Below are 26,339 nucleotides of genomic sequence, written 5' to 3'. Positions count from 1 at the left end.
CTACCAATATGCTAACTCCACTTCTTGCCTTCTATTCACTTGCAAGAAGAGCATAAAGTATCTAAGAGGCAACCATTAACTTATAGTTCAGCAGGGCTTTTCTTGTGTGTCCTGGTCAAAATGTTCTCTTGGAATAAGACAACTTAGAGTTGCAAGGAAAAGAGGCATAGAATCACTAAGTGAGTCATTAAGAGTGATAATAAAGGGGATTAATCCTGCTTCTACACTTTGGCTCCAAGACTCATGCATAATACTTATTGGGGACACAGAATCACAAATAAAGGCCTTTGAAACAAGTGGACACTCTGTCCTGGAGGAATAGTATGAACATCTCCTCTGAACTGCCACTTCAGCTTTGCCTTCAACAGACCACTCCATTGTGTTGTCTGACCAGCAGCTTCTGAAGGGAACAGTACGTAATGTGACCAGTGGATCATGTGTATTATACACCTCCCTTGCTATAAAGTGGGTTCTTCAGTCTGACATAATATTACATGGAATTTTGTGGCAATGGACCTTATATTTTACAGGTCCTAGCTGTTGCCTCTTGCATAGTCTCCATCTCTGCCATCATTGACACTTCTTTCATGAGTTCCTTGTGCCAACACGAAGTGACTGATGGCAGAAGCTGGCTCATGTCAACTGGCCAGTCAGTTTTGTTTACCTTGATGGTCAGTGCCTCTTCCATGGCAGAAGGTCCCTAGTGTACTTTAACATGCAATATGAAGCCACATATCTCCACAGTGAGTGACCTAATGCCTCCACCTCACACCTCCTTGTTGAACCTGATCTTTCAACATTTCTCTTTCAGGCCTCTGATCAGCCAAGCCACTTACCATTGCTTATGATTTCGGATCTGTACTAAGTTTGAGCTTAGATGGCAGCGAGGTGACTCTAATAAAACACTGGGGCAAAGACAGAAGCAGATTGGATACCAGAATCTCATGTTACAGCAGATAACTGTAACCAGTCAACTGTGACCCTGGAGCAACAGAATGAATGAATTGCTCCAGGACGGAATGAATAACACAATCTTAGAAGGAAATTAGAGGAAAGACTGATAAAATGCTCTTTACTTAGTGACCACTAGCTGACATCACAAATAATGGTTGAATAATGAAACAGAACAAAACATAGGTTTCATTATTTCAAAATGCTTATCAAAGAGGTGGTAGGAAAAAAGCATTCCGAAGAACTCTTCGGTGTTCAGATATATAGGTTATTGTCACATTAAACTTAATTTATTTCAAATCCCATAAAACGAACTTTGAGAAAAGCAAATGTTCAGCATGCAAACACTTCTACTTCTAGAACTTGTACATGTTTCTCAGTTTCAAACTTTGGACTCATCTGTGACTCTTACATCCCTTTAAATCCTACATTGAACCAATTACTATAATTTTTCCCTTCAAAGATAGCTGACATTCATACATTGTGCTTTGCTTTCTTCTCTGGCTTCTGATTACAAATCCTTGTTTTATTTTTTGATTATTGGAATAATTTTCTAACTGAGCACTCCCTGTTTAAACAACCTGCCTACCACTGCTGGATAAGTTTTCCTTAAAATCTATTTTCAGTATCTCATTATTTGTTTAAAAATATAAACAATAGAAAGAAAAGATGCGTGTTAAGTATCCTTAAGCAAGTTAAAAAAGAAAACCCTAACTGAGAAAGTATATTTGCAATATATTGAATGGATTGGTGTTTAAACTAGGTAGTATGTGAGGGATGCTTGCAGTTCAGTAAGCAAGTGACTCTAAAGAAAAATGGAAGAAAATATTAAGTGTACAGTACAAAATCATTTTGAAATAAAATTAGTGTACATAAATACGATACAGAAACCCCCAAATGCTAATGGTGGTTTTTTCAAGGAGATGGAATAATGATTGATCTTTCTTTTCTAATGTAAAAATCTTTTAAAATATGGAATATTTTAGATAAAATGAGAACCCATTACAAAGAAGCTAAAAACCTTGAAATAAGATTAGACGAATGGCTAACTAGAATAACCAGTGTAGTGTAGAGAAGTCTTTAAATGACCTGATGGTGCTGAAAACCATGGCATGAGAACTAAGTGGTGAATGCACAAACTTCAGTAGCCAAATTGATCGACTGGAATAAGGGGTATCGGTAACTGAAGATCAAATGAATGAAATGAAGTGAGAAGAGAAGCTTAGAGAAAAAAGAGTAAAAAGAAACAAACAGAGCCTCCAAGAAACATGGGACTATGTGAAAAGACCAAATCTACGTCTGACTGGTGTACCTGAAAGTGACAGGGAGAATGGAACCAAGTTGGAAAACACTCTGAAGGATATTATCCAGGAGAACTTCCCCAACCTAGCAAGGCAGGCCAACATTCAAATTCAGGAAATACAGATAATGCCACAAAGATACTCCTCGAGAAGAGCAACCCCAAGACACATAATTGTCAGATTCACCAAAGTTGAAATGAGAGAAAAATGTTAAGGGCAGCCAGAGAGAAAGGTCGGGTTACCCACAAAGGGAAGTCCATCAAACTAACAGCAGATCTCTCGGCAGAAACTCTACAAGCCAGAAGAGAGTGGGGGCCAATATTCAGCATTCTTAAAGAAAAGAATTTTAAACCCAGAATTTCATATCCAGTCAAACTAAGCTTCATAAATGAAGAAGAAATAAAATCCTTTTCATACAAGCAAATGTTGAGAGATTTTGTCATCACCAGGCCTGCCCTACAAGTGCTCCTGAAGGAAGCACTAAACATGGAAAGGAACAACCGGTACCAACCACTGCAAAAACATGCCAAATTGTAAAGACAATCAATGCTAAGAAGAAACTGCATCAACTAACGAGCAAAATAATCAGCTAACATCATAATGACAGGATCAAATTCACACATGACAATACTAACCTTAAATGTAAAAGGGTTAAATGCACCAATTAAAAGACACAGACTGGCAAAGTGGATAAAGAGTCGAAACTCATCAGTGTGCTGTATTCAGGAGACCCATCTCACGTGCAGAGACACACATAGGCTCAAAATAAAGGGATGGAGGAAGACCTACCAAGCAAATGGAAAACAAAAAAAGGCAGGGGTTGCAATCCTAGTCTCTGATAAAACAGACTTTAAACCAACAAAGATCAAAAGAGATAAAGAAGGCCATTATGTAATGGTAAAGGGATCAACAAGAAGAGCTAACTATCCTAAATATATATGCACCCAATGCAGGAGCACCCAGATTCATAAAGCAAGTCCTTAGAGGCCTACAAAGAGACTTAGACTCCCACACAAAAATAATGTGAGACTTTAACACCCCACTGTCAACATTAGACAGATCAATGAGACAGAAAGTTAGCAAGGATATCCAGGAATTGAACTCAGCTCTGCACCAAGCAGACCTAATAGACATCTACAGAACTCTCCACCCCAAATCAACAGAATATACATTCTTCTCAGCACCATATTGCACTTATTACAAAACTGACCACATAGTTGGAAGTAAAGCACTCCTCAGCAAATGTAAAAGAAGAGAAATTATAACAAACTGTCTCTCAGACCACAGTGCAATCAAACTAGAATTCAGGATTAAGAAACTCACTCAAAACCACTCAACTACATGGAAACTGACCAACCTGCTCCTGAATGACTACTGGGTAAATAACGAAATGAAGGCAGAAATAAAGATGTTCTGTGAAACCAATGAGAACAAAGACATCACATACCAGAATCTCTGGGACACATTTAAAGCAGTGTGTAGAGGGAAATTTATAGCACTAAATGCCCACAAGAGAAAGCAGGAAAGCTCTAACATTGACACCCTAACATCACAATTAGAAGAACTAGAGAAGCAAGAGCAAACACATTCAAAGCTAGCAGAAGGCAAGAAATAACTAAGATCAGAGCAGAACTAAAGGAGATACAGACACAAAAACCCTCCAAAAAATCAATGAATCCAGGAGCTGGCTTTTTGAAAAGATCAACAAAATCGATAGACCGCTAGCAAGACTAATAAAGAAGAAAAGAGAGAAGAATCAAATAGACACAATAAAAAATGATAAAGGGGATATCACCACCGATCCCACAGAAATACAAACTACCATCAGAGAATACTATAAACACCTCTACACAAATAAACTAGAAAATCTAGAAGAAATGGATAAATTCCTGGACACGTACACCCTCCCAAGACTAAACCAGGAAGAAGCTGAATCCGTGAATAGATGAATAACAGGCTCTGAAATTGAGGCAATAATTAATAGCCCACCAACCAAAAAAAGTCCAGGACCAGATGGATTCACAGCTGAATTCTACCAGAGGTACAAGGAGGAGCTGGTACCATTCCTTCTGAAACTATTCCAATCAATAGAAAAAGAGAGAATTCTCCCTAACTCATTTTATGAGGCCAACATCATCCTGATACCAAAGCCTGGCAGAGACACAACAAAAAAAGAGAATTTTAGACCAATATCCTTGATGAACATTGATGCAAAAATCCTCAATAAAATACTGGCAAACCGAATCCAGCAGCACATCAAAAAGCTTATCCATCATGATCAAGTGGGCTTCATCCCTAGGATGCAAGGCTGGTTCAACATATACAAATAAATAAATGTAATCCATCATATAAACAGAACCAAAGACAAAAATAACATGATTATCTCAATAGATGCAGAAAAGACCTTTGACAAAATTCAACAGCCCTTCATGTTAAAAACTCTCAATAAATTAGGTATTGATGGGACATATATCAAAATAATAAGAGCTACTTATGACAAACCCACAGCCAATATCATACTGAATGGGCAAAAACTAGAAGCATTCCCTTTGAAAACTGGCACGAGACAGGGATGCCCTATCACACCTCCTATCAATATAGCATTGGAAGTTCTGGCCTGGGCAATCAGGCAGGAGAAAAAAATAAAGGGTATTCAATTAGAAAAAGGGGAAGTCAAATTGTCCCTGTTTGCAGATGACGTGATTATATATTTAGAAAATCCCATCGTCTCAGCCCAAAATCTTAAGCTGATAAGCAACTTCAGCAACGTCTCAGGATACAAAATCAATGTGCAAAAATCACAAGCATTCTTATACACCAATAACAGATAGAGAGCCAAATCATGAGTGAACTCCCATTCACAAAAATAAATGTTATATCTATTTTAAAGAGAGTATCTGAGGATTGCAGACTGCATAAATCTCTAACATGGTAGTCTATGTACTGTCAGGTGCTCCATTTCTCCATTTCCCTTCCCTCCCTCACAAAACCCACATACTCTGGAGGCTCTAGCAGGGAAGACAGTTATTTCTGTACCGTGGCTGCACAACTCTTCAGTGTTTGGATTCATGGCCTTTTTCAACATGCAGCTTCAGGGAAGACACACACAATGTCAACCAGGCAGACCAAATGCCACCTCAATCCAGACAGTAATAGGGTGACAGATTTCAGAGTTAGAGTCCCTTCATATTCAAATGAAGTAGTTATATTTAAGGATATTAAAATATATTAAAAGATTCATGTTTATGAACAAAAGCATAAAACATGTGTGTTATATATAAAAGTATACTTAAGGGAAAAATGAAGCACCATGTTTCAAGTTGCAGTTAGCTTAGATTATCTGAGATAACAATTGGCTTAGAGACATCTTCAGAGAGTGGTAGAAAAATTGCTTTCCTTCTCACTACCACCCCCCATCTTGCAGAAACAATGAGAAAAAATAGGGTAAAGAATTCTTAAGAACTTGAGAGCATCATACCAAAAAAGTAAACAATGTATTTCTTAAAGGAATCCAATTTATCAACATTTTCAGAGTGAAATCACAGAATTTGAAAAAAGATGTCACTTTTTTAGTGCATACCATATGCTAGGTACCTTCTTATACATTAATTTCCTTGAAGTTACATATCCATTCCATAGAATATATATAGAAAAGAGTTTAGTCTAGCTAGTTTAGCAGAAATAATAAAGGAAATTAAATATCTCCTAGAATCTCTGAAGAAGCAGACTTAGATGCTGCACTGACAGAAATAGTACAGGAAGGAAAAACTCCAAACTAAGATTTACCCATAAAAATTATTCTGAGAAGTTACAAAGCATAAAAGAAAGCATTAAAAATGGTATTATAAGAAATTGCAAGTACATTAGAAAACATATTCAATATCTGCTTTCAACTTTTAAATGTTATCTTCAACCAAGTTCAGGTTCATTGTACGTAGTCAAAAGAAATATGTGTCCTTCACATGTACTGACATTAATTTTAGTTCTAACAATGTTTAAACAAATTCAACAAATTACAAGACACTCAGAAAAATGATCAGTTAAGTTATCAATTAACAGGGTAGAATAGGTTATTCACTCACAATTACTTGTTTTCTCTTTATCTTTGCCATGGTTTCTCATAGACAGGAAATAAACTCTCTGTCCCATTGATGTTGGTGTTGGGCTTAGCCATGTCATTTGATTTGTCCAGTGGAGTGTGAGTGAATGTAGCATACACCTGTTCAAACAGAAGCTGTAATTGACTTGTTTGGGTTGGCTCTGTCCCATCTGAACAGTTGTCCTCTGCCGTAAGAATATCATGTCTCAGATAATGACTCCCTCAGAAAAATTCCAGAAGTGAGAGAACTCATGGAGCTGGGTTAAATCCAGTGTGGCGTGTAGCCCTCAAGTTGTATTCACAATAAAAAGTGTGTATTGACAGAGCCATGGAAATTTTGGGTTTGTTTGTTGTCATGGTAAAAGTCAATTAATATACAGGGAAACACAATAGTTTAAAATGTGGTCAAATTTAGAAGTTACTGAATTAGGAAGCAGTGGCAATGGAAAATTCCTAAGATTAAATGTTCCCTTTTGAATTAATTTTCCTTTCATATACCATATTATTTCTCTTGACAAAAAAAATTATTATTTCTCCTGACAAAAAAAATACCTTATTGCAAAAGAAGAGGGGCCTATTCTACAGGGACCTTGTTGTAGTAAAATAGAGTGTGTGGATATATATATCCACATATCCATGTATATATCGATCGATCGATCTATCTATCTATCTAGAGAATAGATTTATCTATCTATCTACCTATCTATATATCACTTTGTATATAATATATGAACATCTTCAGAGAATTTCCTGGCTCTGTGTTATAGTAGTTCTTGTTAATCATAATCAGTTTTTAATATAAGAAAAATTGAATGTAGAATTCAGAAGTGATTAAAATTAGTATGAATTACTTCAAAACAATGCTAAAATTTCTGTGAACTAAAGTTAAGATTGCTGGGCATGTTCAAATAAGGCAAAGTTGTTTTCTGTTTGTTTGTTGTTTTTGTTCTCAGATAAGAAGGGTGTAGTTACTTTATATCTAAATCGTTACAAAGTCTTACTTATTGCTGATCCTCTCTCAGTTTGTTTAATTTTGACTAACCAAACCAAATTGTTGTTGTTCAGTAAAGACACATTAGCCTAAAAATCTGTCAATACTAGGATCAAGTGAGTGATTGACTGAGATCGACTGAATTGGTGAGAAAGAAAAATAAAACCCTAAAACTATAATACAGATTTATTTATTCCTGTCATGAACATGACTTCACAATTGCAAGTGCTGGGTTATAAACAAGTTTAAAATTTATTTAAAAAGCAAAGCAGTAAATGGTCTAGTTGAGGAGATAGTGGATGTATGTTCATAGGAAAATACAAAAACAAACAAACTAATGTTTTGTGAATGTATACACTCAGGATAAATTTTCCAGTGAAAACATTGTATACAGATCCAAAAAGTGCTTTACCTCAAAAAAGTGTGGACCAATAAGAAAATAATGTGCTCCGGACAAAGCCATTAGATTCAACAGGCAGCTCTGTTAATGATGAAGACTACTTTAGAAAATACATATAGAAAGCTTAAATAAAATAGTTCAAGAAATGTGAAAAAGCATATTTTTACAGGAGTAATTACATAATAATATGTGATTATAAATTTGTTAACCTATTTGATGAAGTGAATATTAAAGGTCGATATTGTTAAAGTTAATTAAAATGGAGACCATGCCTGAAAAAAATCCCTGAGCTGACAAATCCAATTAGACCTCATAAATTACCTTAACCTTGCTCGATTTGCAAACATAAGTGAAATAACTGAGCTGTTTCTTGTAAATTCCTATATTAACAAAAAACAGAACTTAATCTCAATCAATCAGAAATAGCCAATTAACATATTATAATTAGCAACTTTCTAAGCAAAGAAACCAAGTAAGGCAACTGTACAACTGTAATCAATGAAATGTGTCTTTTTCTTTTACCTCAATGATAGTATTGTAAAAGCTTCCCTGGTGCATTTCCTTGGTGGAGTTCTCAGATGACTTCTGGTTCAGAACTGCCCAGTTCATGAAGCATCGTTGGTTGCAATACATTTTTAAAAATTGTAATGTGTTTCAGTTTACCTTTTAAATAGTATTTACAATTATATATACACAATTAGATGTTAATATGGTAAAGTTAGTGAAAAAACTTCCTTCTGGACCTTTTCCTTGGGAAAATCAAAGATGGCTTTATGTTTTAGGTTAATTCAGTAGATTACATGTTACCTAACTCCATTCTGAACCATATTCCTTTAATAGTTACCAACTTCTATTAATTAATCCCTTACCTATTTTCCACCAAAGATTAGTTCACTCACTTAAAAATTAACAAATCTAGAACATAATTTACAAGAGAAGATGTCTCCTAACTTCAGAAGCCTAAAGTTTGATAAAAGAATTCTTCTTTAATGATTTTAACATGCATGATTATTTTCCTTTTGATTAATAAAGAAAAAGCTAGAATTTAAGAGCCAAAGGGTAAGCTGTCACATCAGGCTCTGACCAATCCTATGCTAATTAGGAAATTGCAGAGCCAATTAAGCAAGCAATGATTAGACTGCTGTCATTCATCAAAGGAAGCAGCTAAATTGGTTCTTTTGACTATCACATTTTAAACTGAACCTTCATTAAAACCACAAAGGGACATTTCTCTGAAAACAATTAAAAAAAAAGATTTAAAATCTAGATAATCTCTTTGGGGGATATTTTCTCAAAGAAAGTTTTAAAGTTCTCAATGTACAGCTTGCCTTTCACTAATAGGTAAAGACCCACAAATAAAAAGTACTTTCCCATTGACCAATGAGTAGATTAATATGAACCCATGTGGGTTATTCCTTCTGGAATAATGCCTAATAGGGCTGTTAAAGTTACACTGGTGTCTTAATCCATTTTATGCTGCTATAACAGAACACTCGAAGCTGGGTAATTTATAAAGAATAGAGGCCTGGCGCAATGGCTTACACCTGTAATCCCAGCACTTTGGGAGGCCAAGGTGGGTGAATCACGAGGTCAAGAGTTCAAGACTAGCCAGGCCAAGATGGTGAAACCTCGTCTCTACTAAAAATACAAAAATTATCCAGGCATGGTGATGGATGCCTGTAATCCCAGCTACTCGGGAGGCTAAGGCATAGAATTGCTTGAACCCGGGAGGCGGAGGCTGCAATGAGCGGAGATTGCGCCACTGCACTCCAGCCTGGGTGACAGAGCGAGACTCCATCTCGGAAAAAAAAAAAAAAAATAGAAATTTATAATTTATAGTTCTAAAGGCTGAAAAGTCCAAGGTCAAGGGGACTTCATCTGGCTAGGGTCTTCATCATCTCATGGTACAATGCAGAAGAGCAAGAAGGCATGGGTGTGTGTGTGTGTGTGTGTGTGTGTGTGTGTGTGTGTGTGTGTATGTGAGAGAGATAGAGAGGGAGAGAGAGAAAAGAATGGTGCTGAACTCATATTATTAAAAATCAGGAACCCACTCCTGACATAACAAACCCACTCCCTTAATAATTGCATTAATCTATTCATGAGGGCAGAGTCCTCAATACATAATCACCTCGTAAAAGTCCCACATCTCACTCAACATTGCTGCATTGGGGATTAAGTTTCCAACACATGAACTTTGTAGGACACATTCAAACCTCAGACCCATGACCTCTCCAGTGAAACATAATCAGGTATAAAATAATCCAGATTCCCTTGGGACCTACCTGCAAAAATTTAACTTTGTACACTTCAGATAAGTTTAGTCCAGTGTTTTATTTTAAAGGATGAATTCTTTGAAGCACTTTTTTGGTCTACAATTTTAATCCAAAAACTTCTCTAAAAGTTGAGCATGTTGGCAAGTTTGTTTGGCTCCCACTCTCATCTCCCATTTTTTCTCTTGAGCAGCTAATTAAAATCCCAGAAAAGTTATCCCCCAGCCAATCCGTTGTTTCTTCACGTCTATGGAAGATTTGACATACATGCCATACTAGGGTGCTCTAGAGCTTTGCTCTTTGAAATGTGGTCTATGATCAAGAGTTGCTGACTAGAAATGCAGACTCCTAAGCCACATCTCTGACATTCCGTATCAGAATCTCTATTTTTATCTTAATAAAAATAGGATGGATTTATTTCTGGGTCCTCTGTTCTGTTCTGTTGGTCTCTGTTTTTATACCAATACCATACAATTTTGGTTACTATGGCTTTGTAGTAATGATAATAATATTTTAATAATAATGTTTTAAGGTAATATTAATACATAATATAATAAAGTAATATTAACAATAATTATTTAATATTTTAATAATATTTTGAAGTCAGTAGTGTGCTGCCTCCAGCTTTGTTCTTTTTTTTTTGTTCAAGTTTGCTTTGGCTATTTCAGGTCTTTGTGATTCCACACACATTTTAGATTTCCTTTACAATTTCTGTGAAAATTATCATTGATATTTTAATGGGGATTGCACCAAATCTATAGATTACTTTTGATAATATGAACATTTTAACAATATTAACTATTCCAATCCATGAACATGAAATTTATCCTTCAGTTTATTCGTGTTCTTTTCAATTTATTTCATCAACGTTTTATAATTTTCATTGTGGAGCTCTTTCACCTTTTTGGTTAAATTTATTCCTAGCCATTTCTCATTTTTGTAGACATTGTTAGTTGCATTGCATTGATTTCTTTTTCAGATAACCTGCTGTTGGCATATAGAAACACTACTGATTTGTGCATTTATAACAAAATGATTTTCAACATAGGTGCAAAGAACACACATTGGGGAAAGGATGGTCTTCTCAATAAATGATGCTGAGAAAACTGGATATCCATATCTAGAAGAACAAAAGTAGACATCTATCTCTCAACACAAAAATTAACTCAAAATTGATTAAGGACTTAAATATAAGACCCAAAACTATAAAACTACCCAAAGAAAACATAGAGAAAACACTTCATGACATTGCTTTGAATCAAAGTGTTAATAAGACCTCAAAATCATAGGGACACAAATGCAAAAATAGACAAATGGGATTCTATCAAAATACAACCCTTCTACACAGCAAAGGAAACAATCAACAGAGTGAAGAGACAACATGCAGAATGGGAGAAAATATTTGCAAAGTATGCACCTGACAAGGGTTAATATCCAGAATACATAAGGAACTCAAGCAACTCAGTAGTGAAAAACCAAATAATCTGATTTAAAAATGAGCAAGAGATCCAAATAAACATTTCTCAAAAGAAGTCATACAAGTGGTCAACAGGTATATGAAAATTCTCAACATCTTTGATTATCAGAGAAATGCAAATTAGAACCACAATGAGCTATCACTTCATCCCAACTAGAATGACTATTATGAAAAAAAGGTAAGAAAATAAAAAATGCTAGTGAGAGTGTGGAGAAAGGAGAACTCTTACACACTGTTGATGAAGGTATAAAGTAGTACAGCCATTATGGACAACAGTATAAAGTTTCCTCAAAAAATTTAAAATGGAACTACCATATGATCCAACAATTTTACTACTGGGTATACAGCCAAAGGAAATGGAATTAGCGTGACAAAGAGATATCTGCATTTTCATGTTTATTGCACCACTATTCACAATCCCAAGATATGAAATCAACCTAAGTGTTTATTAACAGATGAATGCATTAAATAAATATGGTACACAATGGGATACTATTCAGCCGTAAAAAGAACAAAATCCTGTCATTTGTAAAAACATGAGGGGACCTAGAGGACATTACGTTAAGTGAAATAAGGCAAACATGGAAGGAAAAAATACTGCATGATCTCATTCATATGTGGAATGTAAAACACTTGATGTCATAGAAGTAAAGAGTAGAATAGCGGTTACCAGAGACTGGGGAGAGTGCAGGGTGAGGACATGAAAATAAATTAGTTAATGGGAACAATATTACAGTTAGAGAGAAGAAATAAGTTCTGGTGTTCTATTGCACAGTAGAGTGATGATAATAAAAAAGTAATGTATTGTGTACTTTTAAATAGTTAAAAGAGATGACTTTGAGTTTTCTCACAACAAAGAAATGACAAGAGGCTGAGGTGATGGATATGCTTACTACCCTGATACAGTGTATACATATGTGTATATATATATATACATATACATATATAAACATCACAGTGTACCCCATAAATAGAATGATTATTACATATCAATTAAAAACAAAATAATACTTACTTGAGGAAACAGAAATATCCCATTGGTTTTTCACTTTAAAGCATTTGAGAAATAGTCTTCTTGATTTTGTTTTGTTGTTGTTAATTTTTAATGCAGCGGTTCTAGCCCTACTTGCACATTACAATTACCTCAGGAAAATTCTGAAATTTCCAGTCCTGATGCCTAGGCCGTACACCTGATTACATCAGAATTATTGGAGGTGAGTCCAGGCATCACCGTATTTTTAAAGTTCCCAAGTGATTCCAGTGTGCCACAAAGTATGAATCAGAATCACTTGATGAGCTTGTGAAAACACAGATTTGGGCCCCCAGTGTCCAGTTTCTAATGTAGTAGGTAATGATTGGGGTATAATATGTTATATTTTTAAGAACTTTCAAATTGCCGCTGCTCTAATGACCATGCTTTGAGAACCACCAATTTAGAGGGTGTGATTTGAGGGTGAAAATTTTTAAAAATAATTGTCCAGGAAAAAAATGTTACTCTATTTCCAGCTAATCCCTTGATATTACCTTATAAAAATTAATGAATTTACTATTTATGTCTTTACTCTGAAATCTGTCTTTACTGTGCTTCAGAAATCCAGTCACAGTAAAGATAAAGGTATGGAAATACCATAGATTTTTCAGCACCCAGAACAGTTCCATTTTAAAAAGTCACTTTCTATAGATAACAACACCTGAACACTGCTTAAGAACTCTTGCCAATGTGTTCCTCCTGCTAAGTTTTTATCTCACTGAATGACACCCCCATTTACCCAAGCTATCTGATCTCTCATGTCCCACAGTTACCTATGATTTTTTTTTCCCTTATGTCCAGTATTTCAACAAGTTGTACTGATCATTTCTCTGAAAACCTCTTAATCGTATTTCTTCTTCTCCTTATTAACCGAGCAATCAGCTCAGTCTGTCTCCTTTTATATTTTCCTCTTTCTCCCTACCCCGTCCTTATCTAGTCAGGCATTGACTGAATTGCTAACACAAACTGCTGATCACGCACAAATCTTGTTCTCATACTTAAAAAATGTCAGTATTGTTTCATGACCCATAAAATAAAGTCCAAAAGTAATGTGACATTCAGAATAATTCCACAATCTGACCCCTAAGTCTACCTTTTCAGTCTATTGCCCACAAATGTTCATAAACCTGCTGAATTTTCAAACCACTAAATTTCTCATTGTTCCATGAACATGGTACTTTCATTCCTTTGCATATATGTATATATATATACAAGAATATATACACATGTTATATATACATATATAGATAAAGAAAACCCTTTATTGTTACTCTTCTTTCAAAATTCAACTCATCTTCAAGACTCAGATGTCACATCCTTTTCAATGCAAAGTCTTCCTCAATACTCTCCAGTAGAATTAACAACGAAATCCCTTTCTTGTGTTTTGTTATTTTGAGAAAGGGTCTTGCTCCATCATCCAGGCTGGAGTGCAGTGGCACGATCATGGCTCATTGCAGCCTCGACCTCACCCAAGTGATTCTCTCACCTCAGCCTCCCAAGTACCTGGGACCACAGGCACGCACCACCACACCCGACTAATTTTTTATTTTTGTAGATATGGGGTCTCCCTACGTAGCCCAGGCTGGCCTTAAACTGCTGGGCTCAAGCAATCCTCTGGCATAGGCCCCCCAAATTGCTGGGATTACAGGCATGAGCCACTGCACCATGCCCCAGTTTACTGTTTAACATTATCCTACTGTTAGTTTTACATCAATATGTCTCGCCTCACTCATCATAGTATCCTCCATAGCATTTAGCAGTATCTGGCTTTCAACGAAACTGTTGAATAGGTTGTTATGTGTGATAGAATCATCATCAAATCTTAATTCTCTATCGCTCAAGAGTTTTACTACACCCCTTTTCAAACATGTATGCCAGAAAGCAGAATCAGGGAAACTTATCTGTGTGATGTAGGTGGGAATTTTTTTTTTCCACTAGAGTTCATATGGATTAAGAAATTCTGATAATATCACTACAGGTTACCTCAGCATTTTTATAAGATAATAAATTCCAAGCCCTCAATTGGGATTCTGAAGCCATATTTTTGTCCTTCTATTACGAGAAAAGAGTTGTGTAAGAAAATAATAAAAAAAAGTTTTCTCATTAGGCAACAGCCATATTCTTATAAGTATTTAAAATAATAAAAACAATAATCTGGCTTTAATCAATTTCAAATACTGCAAAATACATTTTCACATCAACATTGAAATTAAGAGAGAATTTTTTTTTTTTCTTGTTGAGCAAATGAGGACAAAGAGAAGCTAAATACAGTTGACCCTTGAATAATGTGGAGATTAGGAACACTGACTCCTTGGGCAATTGAAAATTGAATGTCAACATAAGACAGAGTAAGGAAAAAGACAACACCTTAGTTCAGAAGTTACTTAGCTGATATTGTAATATAATCACATAAATTAAGTTGTTTCAGAAACAATAAAATATCCAGAAATTAAATGAGAGACAAGAATATAATTTAAAGTACCTTTTCACAAATATTTAAAAATATATAAGCAGCTTCATAGTTTATTATGTCTTTCCCTGATTTAATAAGAAATATTAAATATAATAATGAAATTTCTACTTGATGATACAGGGTCATTATATCAATTGTGAACTATAATATGGAAAAATCTCTTCTCCTCTTAACCCCATCCTTCACTGAACATTTGTACTAACCCCATCCTTCATTTAACATTTGTTTTTTTACCAAATTGTACCGGACATCTATGTTGTTCTAATTATTCCTATGTGTTTTTCTCATATGATGTCTTACTTTTTATTGTTGTCTGACCATTTGTTTCTTTCTTGTCGCATAGCTCTTTGCCATTCTCTATAGATCTGAGAGTTTCAGTTGATCACAGTCAACCAAGCTTTAGAGCTATCAGAACAGATGTGTAATACAGAGACTTGGTTTGTGTGTTCACTTGAGAAACTAGTGGCAGGAGCAACCCAGTAAAATAATGGGGTCCATCCCAAGACAGCAAAGGAAGAATCACAACGAAAATCTGATTTGGGGCACGAAAAGCCAGCCTAGATTTTTCTGAATGTCTTGGTCTTTGGGAAATCAATGTGACCTTATAAGTTATTTGCACCCGAGAGTCTCCTTATTTGGAGAGGGAAAGCAAGATTTGGAGCCTGAGACCAACCTCGAGGTTAGGCATGAAAGATGGAAATGGGACACCTTCTCTAGGAAGGATGGATGAGGATTGTATTTCAGATGAAAACAGGCTAGCAACTCGAAGCAGTCCATGCAGGATTTTTCAGAAGTTTTTCCTCTTTTTCTTGAACATTAGCATTTAGTCTTCAGTTTCCTGATCATCTTTCACACTACTATTTCAGCTTGAAATTTCTGTAATTATCACGAAGACGTCACTGACTCCATAATCCTTTGTTTTTGGGTGGTGGCATAGGAAATTATGGCAGAGAGATGTGAGACTTTTCCTCTATGACAATTGCAACACGATAATGAAACAACAGTGGCATTGGGATTCTGGGGGTAATCACAGAGTGAGTGGCAGCCCCAGGCAGCACCGAGAGCTGTAGAGAGAAGAGTCAGTGCAGAGAAGTACCTGCCACTTGGTTTAACTGAGCAAAATAAAAAATACTTTTCTTTTTTTTTTTTTTTAACCTAACTGCACCACAGAAAGATAAGCCTTAGTAGGAGAGGTGATAAGTTATAATCCAAATACAATAAATAGATGTTATCTACTATTTTATTAATTATATTTATAGTGATTTTCTGAGTTGTTCATATCATTTCAGGAGTCCAAGTTTGCCATAAAGCTCTTGATTTTTTAGTGGTAACTTTAAGAACCAATATAGTCACCTAGTTTTTCCAAAGCGACGTAAAAGACAAAGATTTGTGGTTCCCTGAAAAGTGTCTCCTGCCTGAGATTCACAGTTATTAACCATACACACATGTACATACACACAAGGCCTTCAGAGTGAGAGAATGTGCAGCCTGTACTGTAAACTATTTTCCTATTTTTATAATATTCACATTTAGATACTTTGCTGGTCTAAGTTATCCATATCTATTAAAGATATACAGCATATTGGGCTGCGCACGGTGGCTCACGCCTGTAATCCCAGCACTTTGGGAGGCTGAGGCAGGTGGATCACGAGGCCAGGAGATCGAGACCATCCTGACTAACACGGTGAAACCCCATCTCTACTAAAAATACAAAAAATTAGCCGAGTGCTGTGGTGGGCGCCTGTAGTCCCAGCTATTCGGGAGGCTGAGGCAGGAGAATGGCGTGAACCCGGGAGGCGGAGCTTGCAGTGAGCTGAGATTGCGCCACTGCACTCCAGCATCTCAACAACAACAACAACAACAGCAACAAAGATATACTGCATGTTCTTTCCAAGAAAATTGTAGTAATAAATATTTAAATGTCTATAGTGGGCCATCATACATTATTAAGGGCACATCTCTCTGGGAGCTTTTAAAATCTATTAGGGAAGAACAGCTAAGGTACTGTAAGTCATTAACTAGAATAAATTGAAGGACAATTTTGAAATTGCAACACAAGTGTTAGTTCTCTCCTGGGAATCAGAAAATGGGGTAAGAGTTTGAAATTAATCCACTCCCGAGTTTTGGCATTTCTGAGTATGTGTCCTTCTGAACTCAATCTCCAAATAGAACATTGCTGTGTCTGTGTCTGTAGTTCTGCTGTCTAAATACAGTAGCCACTATCCGTATGTGGCCATCTAACATACAATATGAAGACTCTAGGTAATACAATTGTACTTTATATGGGACTCATGCTAAACGAGTAGGTTTTAGCTGCTCTTGCTACACACACAAAAAAAAGGTTACTGTGAGGTGAAGGGCATGTTAATTTGCTTCACTACAGTAACTTTTACTATCTATATGTATTCTGTAACATCATGTTATAGAGTACACACAATACACACAATAAAAACTATTTTAGAAACATAAATTTAAATTTATTGCAAATTTATTTCTCAATCAAGTTAGCCACAATTCAAGTGCTGAGTAGTTACACATGGCTAGTGACTAAAATATTGGACAGTGTAGACATAAAACATTTTCATCATCTCAGAAAGTTTCATTGAATTGTGTTGATGAATAGTATGATTTTCCAGCTGGGCGCGGTGGCTCACACCTGTAATCTCAGCACTTTGGGAGGCCAAGGCGGGTGGATCACTTGAGGTCAGGAGTTTGAGAAGAGCCTGGCCAACAAGGTGAAACCTCCTCTCCACTAAAAATACAAAAGTTAACCAAAAGTGGTGGGGCACACCTGTAGTCCAAGATACTTGGGAAACTGAGGCAGGAGAATCTCTTGAACCCGGGAGGCAGAGGTTGCTGTGAGCTGAGATCACACCACTACACTCCAGCCTGGCAAAAGAGGGAGACTCCATTAAAAAACAAAAAAACAAAACAAAACAAAAAGTTGATTTTCCTTTTCTCTTCTTTTTCCTCTATATTGCTAAGGTACACAGTGAAATGTAAGTCATTATTGTAACATTTGGTAATGGCATATCCCAATATTTAGCTAGTATAGATAGGGGAGGAATCAATTTCGTTTCCTTTTCTATTAAGGTTCTTAGTTCAGACATGTTTCTGAAAACAAAAGTCAGATTAACAAAAGAAAAATAAACATAAGCTTATTAACGTGTGCTGTTCTATCACACAGGAGAGGCCTCAGTTCAAAAGTATTTCTCTCTCAAAGCAATGGCTCAGGGACCTTGCTTCAATTTAATAGCATTTTAACAAAGAGCCATAAATCCTATGTAGTGACAAGAAAAGAGAGAGAGAAGTTTCAGTCTTTTAAATGGTGGGAAAATGTGGGGAGATAGTAAAATCAATTCCCAGGTTCCTCTGGTATCTGCTGGTGCTTTCTCTGGGCTGATAAGTAAGTGCTGTCTCCAGTAAGCGACGGCTGATGTCCTGTCATCAGGCAGAGAGAGCTGAGGCAGAGTCTTGCTCTTCGTTTTCAGTCTCTTTAACATAACAATCTTCAAATTTTTTCCTTTACTAACGAGAATGGAAGATAATTTAGTGACGTGCTGCATGCTTTTTGTTTTCATCATGTTTCTCTGACTTAAAAGACAATGCATTCAATCTTAACTCAGTCCCCATGTGTACCTAAGTCATGACCATACCTGTGAGAAAAGGAAATCCAATTGTTTATTCTCTCCATGTGCTGGGATATTATTTCTTGGTGTTACAGACTTTTAGAGAATAACTTACAATTTAGGAACTAACACATAATTAAACGAAAGTGTATACCTCTCCACTGCCAGGGGACAGGAGAGCACAGAGACCTACATTTGCTCACAGAAGCCTCAAAATAGTTTCATAAATTAGAGATCCTTGCACTAAGTTCAGGCTTGCTTGGTGAATTGCCAATGGATATTAAATTTAAATACCTCCCAGCCTCTCATCATGTGGCCATCAGGACAAACATAAGATCTCTGTTATTATTTCTTTTCTCTTTCCCAGGTAATTATACTTTAAAAATGTAATCAAGATTAGGAATTGCCTTCATTTGGGCAGAAATGTGACTTAGTTAAATAGAAAATCTTACTTAGGACAATTATTTAAGACACGCTCTGGGTGTCTGAAGACAATAAATCTGCTAACTGATCTGAGGCAACATTATTAATATAATGGACACTGGACATAAAAGGTTCTAGTTTGAGTGCCAACCTATTCCAACCACAGGGGAGTTGAGATGTTTTTGAAGTCTCACAGTAAGCAAAATACCACCAACACTTTGCAGAATTCTAGAGAGTGGTTGAAAAAGATAAACATACTAGAGGTTTAGCTATGGATTAGTTGCGACCTGGACCTTGTGTACAACTAATCAGCAATTAGAAATTTAAGATTTCTGACAAGATTTGAAAACAGTGCCATGTGAAAGTCACTAAGTGGAATTATAGACATGTATCACAGGCAGTGGCCAAGCTATTGAATTTTATGGTAACCATGCATTCTTGATTTCCTGACTCAGTCCTTGCTGCTGTATATGAATCTGCAATGGTCAGATCATGTTTCCTTAAAAAGTTTTGGAAGTTTAATTAACCAAAATACCATAACTTTCATGTCTTAAATAGAGAACATAGGACTATCATTGACAAATGACCTTAAATACTGTGCATTTAATATTTAATATATGGTTTATAAGGCTTGTATGGATGAGTTACTTGTATGTCGTAAAGAACATATAGGGAACACATCCCTGCAACTCACAATTACTGCTGCTGCTGATAGGTAATGGCGGAGGAAAAAAGGAGATAACTTAAGGAAGCTACCTCAGGTAAATTTGTGGCAGAAACTCTCTCTTTTAGACTGCTTAACATGTTCATATCACTTCATGACAATACTTGAGATGTTGCTAAGTAAAGCCTCATTGGGAAAAAAATAAAAATAGGAAATCTTAGAAGAAAAAAGGGCCAGTACAATAAGCTAGTAAAAAATTACTTCAACTAGATAGTTCTATACAAAGATCTTGACCATATCTTACTGTGGCAGCAATGAAATTTTTGAATATAAAGGGTGAGAAGTTAGTTGGAAAACTATTTTTCAGCAGGAGCATTTTATTTTTTCTGTGGTTCAGAATAGGTAGATTCAAGGGTATCACTTAGAAGAAACTCACCAGGAGTTGCTGTAGGAATGATTTGTGTGTACGAAATCTGTTATTTAGCAGGCTTGGAGGCACTTTAAGTAAACTAAGGGAATCAAAGGATAGCAGGGAACAAATTGTCTTGTTCTATAAATGTCCCACATTTAAGCACCTTAATCACTTAGCCATAAAAAAAAGCACGACTTATTTATTGGGAGAAGAGCTGGTCAATTTCCAGGATTCCCCTTATACCATAATTTAAACATGTAAAAGTTATAAATTAGAAAAACAACTATTAAGTTGAATATCCTTCTCTGGACAAAAGTATCTTCATAATTACAAAATTAAACATATGTATACAATTATTATTTTTACAACATCAAACATTGGCACGAAAGTCAAAGACAACTAAATTGCCCACCTTTTGATATTCTATTGATGGATCAGCAGTATTTGGAAGAGTAATAAATGGAACACTCACAATTTATAAGTCATTTCATATTTACCCTATCAAATTTTTTTTCTTGTCTTACATACAGGAAGTCACTATTCTGTAATAATCAAGATTTTTGAGGTAACTTGTTGCCCCTGTGTTAGGCAGGACTCGAAGATTGCCTCCTAAGATTCTTAGCCCTTACTGTACCTCACACCCCTTGTTAATCGACACAATCCAGCACTAGTTTAGGCATTGTTGTAAAGAAATTTTACAAATGTACTAATATTCAAAATCAGTTGATCTTAAAGTAAGAAAATTATTTTAAGGGGATGACTTAATGACATCATCAGTTTAAGAAGCACAGGAGTTTCTCTGGCTGGTTGAAGAGGAAGTCAGTGACTCAAAGCATGAAAAGAATTCATGGCACCATTGCTGGCTTCAAGAGGGATGAGACCATATGAAAGGAATTCAGGCTATCTCTGGAGCTGAGCACAACCCCCAGGTCACATCCAGCAAAGAAACAGGGACCTCAGTCCTATAAACACCACCAACAGAATGAACTAGGAAGCAGATTTTCCCCCAGAGCATCCAGATGAGAACGCAGTCCGCTCAACATCTTGATATCAGCTTTGTGATATCCCAGGCATATTGTGCTGAACTTCTAGTCAGGTGTTCCACATTTTCGCAACTGCAAACAAATTTTGAACCACTTGTTGCAAATTAAAACAAGTGGTTCAAAATTTATTTGCAATTGCAAAAATGTGGAACCAACTCCAATGTCCATCAATCAATGAGTTGATAAAGAAACTGTGGTATGTATACATGGTGGGTTACTATTCAGCCATAAAAAGGAATGAATTAATGGCTTTCACAGCAACCTGGACAGAACTGGAGAGGATTACTCTAAGTGAAGTAACTAAGGATTGCAAAACCAAACATCGTATGTTCTCACTCATAAGCAGGAGCTAAGCTATGAGGATACAAAGGCATAAGAATGACACAGTGGACTTTGGGGACTCAAGGGGAAAGAGTGGAAAGGGGATGAGGGATAAAAGACTATAAAGTGGGTTCAGTGTATAGTGCTTGGATGATGGGTGCACCAAAATCTCACAAATCACTACTAAATAACTTACTCATGTAACCAAGTACCATCCGTTCCCCCAAAATCTATGGAAATAAAAAATTACTAAAATTATTTGTTTATAAGACTTTTAAACAAAGAAAATTATTTTGCCAGCTGTTTTACATTCTTAATTTTTAAAAGAATTTTTGTGACATATTTCAGCAGAAAAATTATATAATATGTGAAGTATTTCCTTATATGTATATCCATTTACTATATCTGTATTTTTGTTTGAAAAGCATTTGCTTACTTAACTTTTGTTACAATTCAACTTCATTTTGAAGAGTAAGATTAAGTTTGGTTATTTTATTAAAAATACCTTCTTGGAGTATACCACTGGCAGCCAGTGGTCATCACAGAAAAAGTAAGCAAATTGAAACAATTTTTTTTTTTTTGTAAAATAAATTTTTTAATTTGTCTTTAAGAATTTTGCCATGAAATGACTAGTAAACAAAGATTTTTCTGATCTACATTTTATTGTGAAATATAGTATTTTACTCTTTAAGTAAATGAATCCATGAGTCTCTTTACTTGGGCACATATAAAGTGTAATGTGTTCAAAATGATAGAAGCAAATACACACAAAAAAGGACACACAATAAGGGAATATAAATTTTTTTTCAAGAAATGATGCTGGGTTTACTAAGCAGTCTTATAGAAAAAACAAAGCTTGACTATACAAAATAAAAATCTCAGGTAGATATACATGTGAAATGAAAACCAGAAGGCTTTTTGATAATGTCAAGAGAGAATATCTTCGCCATCATGAGGGTAGACAAAAATTTGTTAAACAGAGCATGGAAAACACTCACTAATCATAAAATAAGAAGTTGTTAACTAATATTAAGAACACCTTTTATCAAAACATACCAGCAAGAAAATGAAAAAGGCAAGCCATTGAGTAGAAGAAGATATTTGTAATACATATATCTGGAAAAAAAATGACAAAGGACTTATATCCAGAATATGTAAAGAATGATTACAAATCAATAAGAAAATAGATAATCCATTTATAAATGAGCAAAAGATTTTAAAAATGTTTCACAGAAAAGGATTTCCAAATGGCCAATAAATATGTGAAAAGATAATCAACCTCATTGGAAAATGCAAATTGAAACCACCAGTACATATTATAGCATATTCGCCAGAATGACTAAAACAGAATAATAATAATAAATTTTGGCAAGTATATGAATCAACTGGAATGCTCATGAACTGCTGGTAGGAATGTAAATTGGAATAATCATTTTGGAAAACAGAACACATGTGTTCCCCAGAACCTAATAATCCCACCCAAAATACATACTCAGCAGAAATACATACATATGTTCATCAAAGACATGTATAAAAAATGTTGAGAATAGCATTATTTCTAAAACCTCCAAATTGGAAACAGTATAAATTTCCAGTAGTATTATAATAAATAAATAAATTGTGACATATTTCCACCATTTAATAATATATTGTCATTAAAATGAACAAAATACTTACACTGACTTGAAAGAAGTCTCACAAACATAATGTTGAGCAAAAGGAATTAGATACGAATGAGTTTGGACTTTATGCTTCTATTTATATATACCAAGTTTAAAAACAGGCAAAACTAAGCTATGGTGACAGAAGTCGGAAGAGTGTTTACCTTTGTTGGGAGAAAAGAGACCCAGCCGTGGCAGGGTACATGAGGAGGTTGCAGAGCTGCTGGTGAGATTCCTTTTATTGTTCTGAGTGTGTTCACTTTGTACTAATCACCAAGCTCTATGCTTATTACTTGTGCCGAGTTTATTTTAATAAAAATAATTTATTTTTAAATTTATTTTTTAAAAGAATACCACTGGTAGCTCCCACTGTTCCCTCAATACCTCAAACACAATACATGGCAGAAAACCATCTGGACCAAATGAGGATTTTAGGTTCAACTGGGTATTAAATATCAAGTGGGCTTAATTCCTTTCTATCTTATATTAAATATATATGTAAATAAAATGTATAAAGATTTCCTCTTTTACTCCAGTGTATTGCATTTATATTGCATTACATACTTGCTGGGAAGTGCATACCACATTTTGGAGACCACTGGTGTATATAAGGAACCTGTAGAATTAAGTATGCATACCACACTGGCCACTGTGGCTGATCTTCTCACAGAATTTATTCCTCGATTCATGTTATTGCAAATGCTCCTCTCTTATCCCTCTCCCTCAGGGGTACTATATTGGATGCAGATGTCTCCAGTTATTGACTCAGTCAATCACACTTACTGAACAGTTTTATAATGTGAACATCTAAACTATTCTTTAGGTTGTTTATTATGTGTTGTTTCTTATTATAAATAAAGAACTTCTATTAAATATTTGCATTTAATTAAATCTGTCTTTCTCCTCTACTCTAATTTTTTTGAATAATTGGTGATCTGCTCTGATGACTTGGAACTTAGGGTAATAACACAAGTACTGTGGTTCAGCTTTCATTATGAATTTTTAAGGTTTTTATGACTGGCCTGGGACTCAAACTCTCAATTGAAACTTCGCTTATAAGGATGACTATGCTCCAAATTTCTAACTGACCTACAGATAAACCTTTTGGAAGAGAATCAATTTGTAAATCAAGAATTTCTTTTATAATTAAATTGTGGAAACTTTAAATAACAATAAATTATCACAGAAATAGCATTCAGAAGTTAAGATAAAGTAATTAGGTCTTCAATCTGGGGTGATGTGACTGACAAAAAGTCAGAAATGGTAGACTAAAACTGACAATTTTTCAAAATCCAAAGGTAATATAAGGTCAATACTGAATTGTAAGTAAATCTTCATTATTATAGTTGGAGGGTAGTTTTAGTGTCTGAAATACCAAAATGAATGAAAAGCATCCATTTAAAAGTAGCAGCTGGAGATTCAAGCTAGGCAGATAGCATTCTTCCTTCTGAATGTTTATTTTGTATAATTTCATAAAATTCTTTCACATTGAAAATCTTGCCAACTTCTTTACTGAAAATAATTTAATGCAGTAGTTTAAAGCAGAGGCTTTGAAATAATACCTTTATTCAAATCTCAATTCCACTACTTGCCGGTGGTTAACTTTTGACAAATTATTTAGCCTCTCTGGGTTTTTGTCTCTCTACCTTTAAAATGGAAGTAAAGGTGTACTCTTCCAGTAGTCATTACCAGGACCAAATGAGAGCATCCATTTAAAGCACTTGGCCAAGTACCTGGCATATATTGAGTTTTCCATAAGTATTGTTCTCTGTAGTGTGAGTTTAATGCTGTCATTTACTTTTGTTTGTGACAAGGAACACTGAAAGGTTAACTTTGGATCATATGTTCTATTTAATGATATTTGAGTTGTTATATTCAACTGTAGAGACATAAGAACACTCCATACAAACACAATGAAAATCATAATTTCCTTCAGAAAATTGGAAGAAGTGAATGCTTTATTCAAGAAATAGAACTTGCTATAAAACCATCTTACCTCTCAGTTTTTTCCTCCATGAAGAAGACATAGTTGACAAAAATGCATTCCATTCCAGGGAAATCAACATTATCATTCTTTTCCAAAAAGGTATTATACATAGTTATGAAGCAATAGCTCAGTGGGGAAGCATTGCTGTTGCTTCTTTTGTTTTTGTCACTCTTCTGTAAAGCATGCGGAGTATACCCCTCAAAATCAGCACTATTAATAAAAAAGGAAGAGGAAAAGGAAAACACTTGTGCTTGAGCCCAGCTTGTGGGTGGGAGCTGGGGACAACAGAGGAGAAGACCAAGATTGGACATATGGGTTTGTTCTGTAAATTAAAAAAAAAAAAAAAAAAAGCTAACAATTGATAGAGAACAAGTTCAGGTTTTCATACGGAGCCAAGAGTGATGGGTTTAGCTTCAACAACACTGATTGTTTCCCAGAACTGGAGGGTTTACCTCATCTTAATATCCCTATACACATTTATTTCTCCCAGATCACTCAATTTTCTCTGCCAGACATTAATTCATTTCTCCACCCTTGTTCAAGACTCCCGGTCACTGAAATCACCCCAATACAACGCTGGGCTTCTATTCTTTTCTCTATGCTCCTTTTGCTTTCACTTTAATCAGTACGAGAGTTCTTGCTCCCCTCTTACTCATTACAAAACAAAATAACTCCATGGGTTGTTCGTTTTGAGTTTCAAAATTAAAAGATTTAGAGGCTACCAAGTTAAGGTAAACAATAGAAAAGAGTGGAAAAGAGAAGATGGTTGTTCACGTGGGATGACAGAATACGATACGTTCAGAGTGATTTTTTATCCTTATACAAGCCATGTGTGGTTTCAAAAGGTAGCCTTTTCAAGTGTAAGTTTTTTTTTCTTTTACTGCATGCTGTTATTGAAGGAGACATTTGTTTCCAATATGCTTTTTAAGTACACCAATGCAAGAAGAATCATGTCTCATGATCAGATTAACACACCATCAGTCCCTTCTTGAAATAATTCACAGCCACTTCAAATGACTGGATCAGCTACTGAAGGATTGGAAAGTTTTTTGAGTTCACCGTTATATTAACAGTGAAAGGTTTATTGTGGGCAGCGATAGAGGTAGGAGATGCCTGTTTTTCCTTCTGCTCCCCACGTACCCTCCTTTTTGTTTTCCACTATCAAATTGTCACTTGGAAACGATAAGCATTTCCCTCAATTTGAAGC

The sequence above is a fragment of the Macaca fascicularis genome, chromosome 5 (genome assembly GCF_037993035.2).
Source record: "Macaca fascicularis isolate 582-1 chromosome 5, T2T-MFA8v1.1".
Classification (NCBI taxonomy): domain Eukaryota; kingdom Metazoa; phylum Chordata; class Mammalia; order Primates; family Cercopithecidae; genus Macaca; species Macaca fascicularis.
This window is presented reverse-complemented; position numbering follows the sequence as displayed.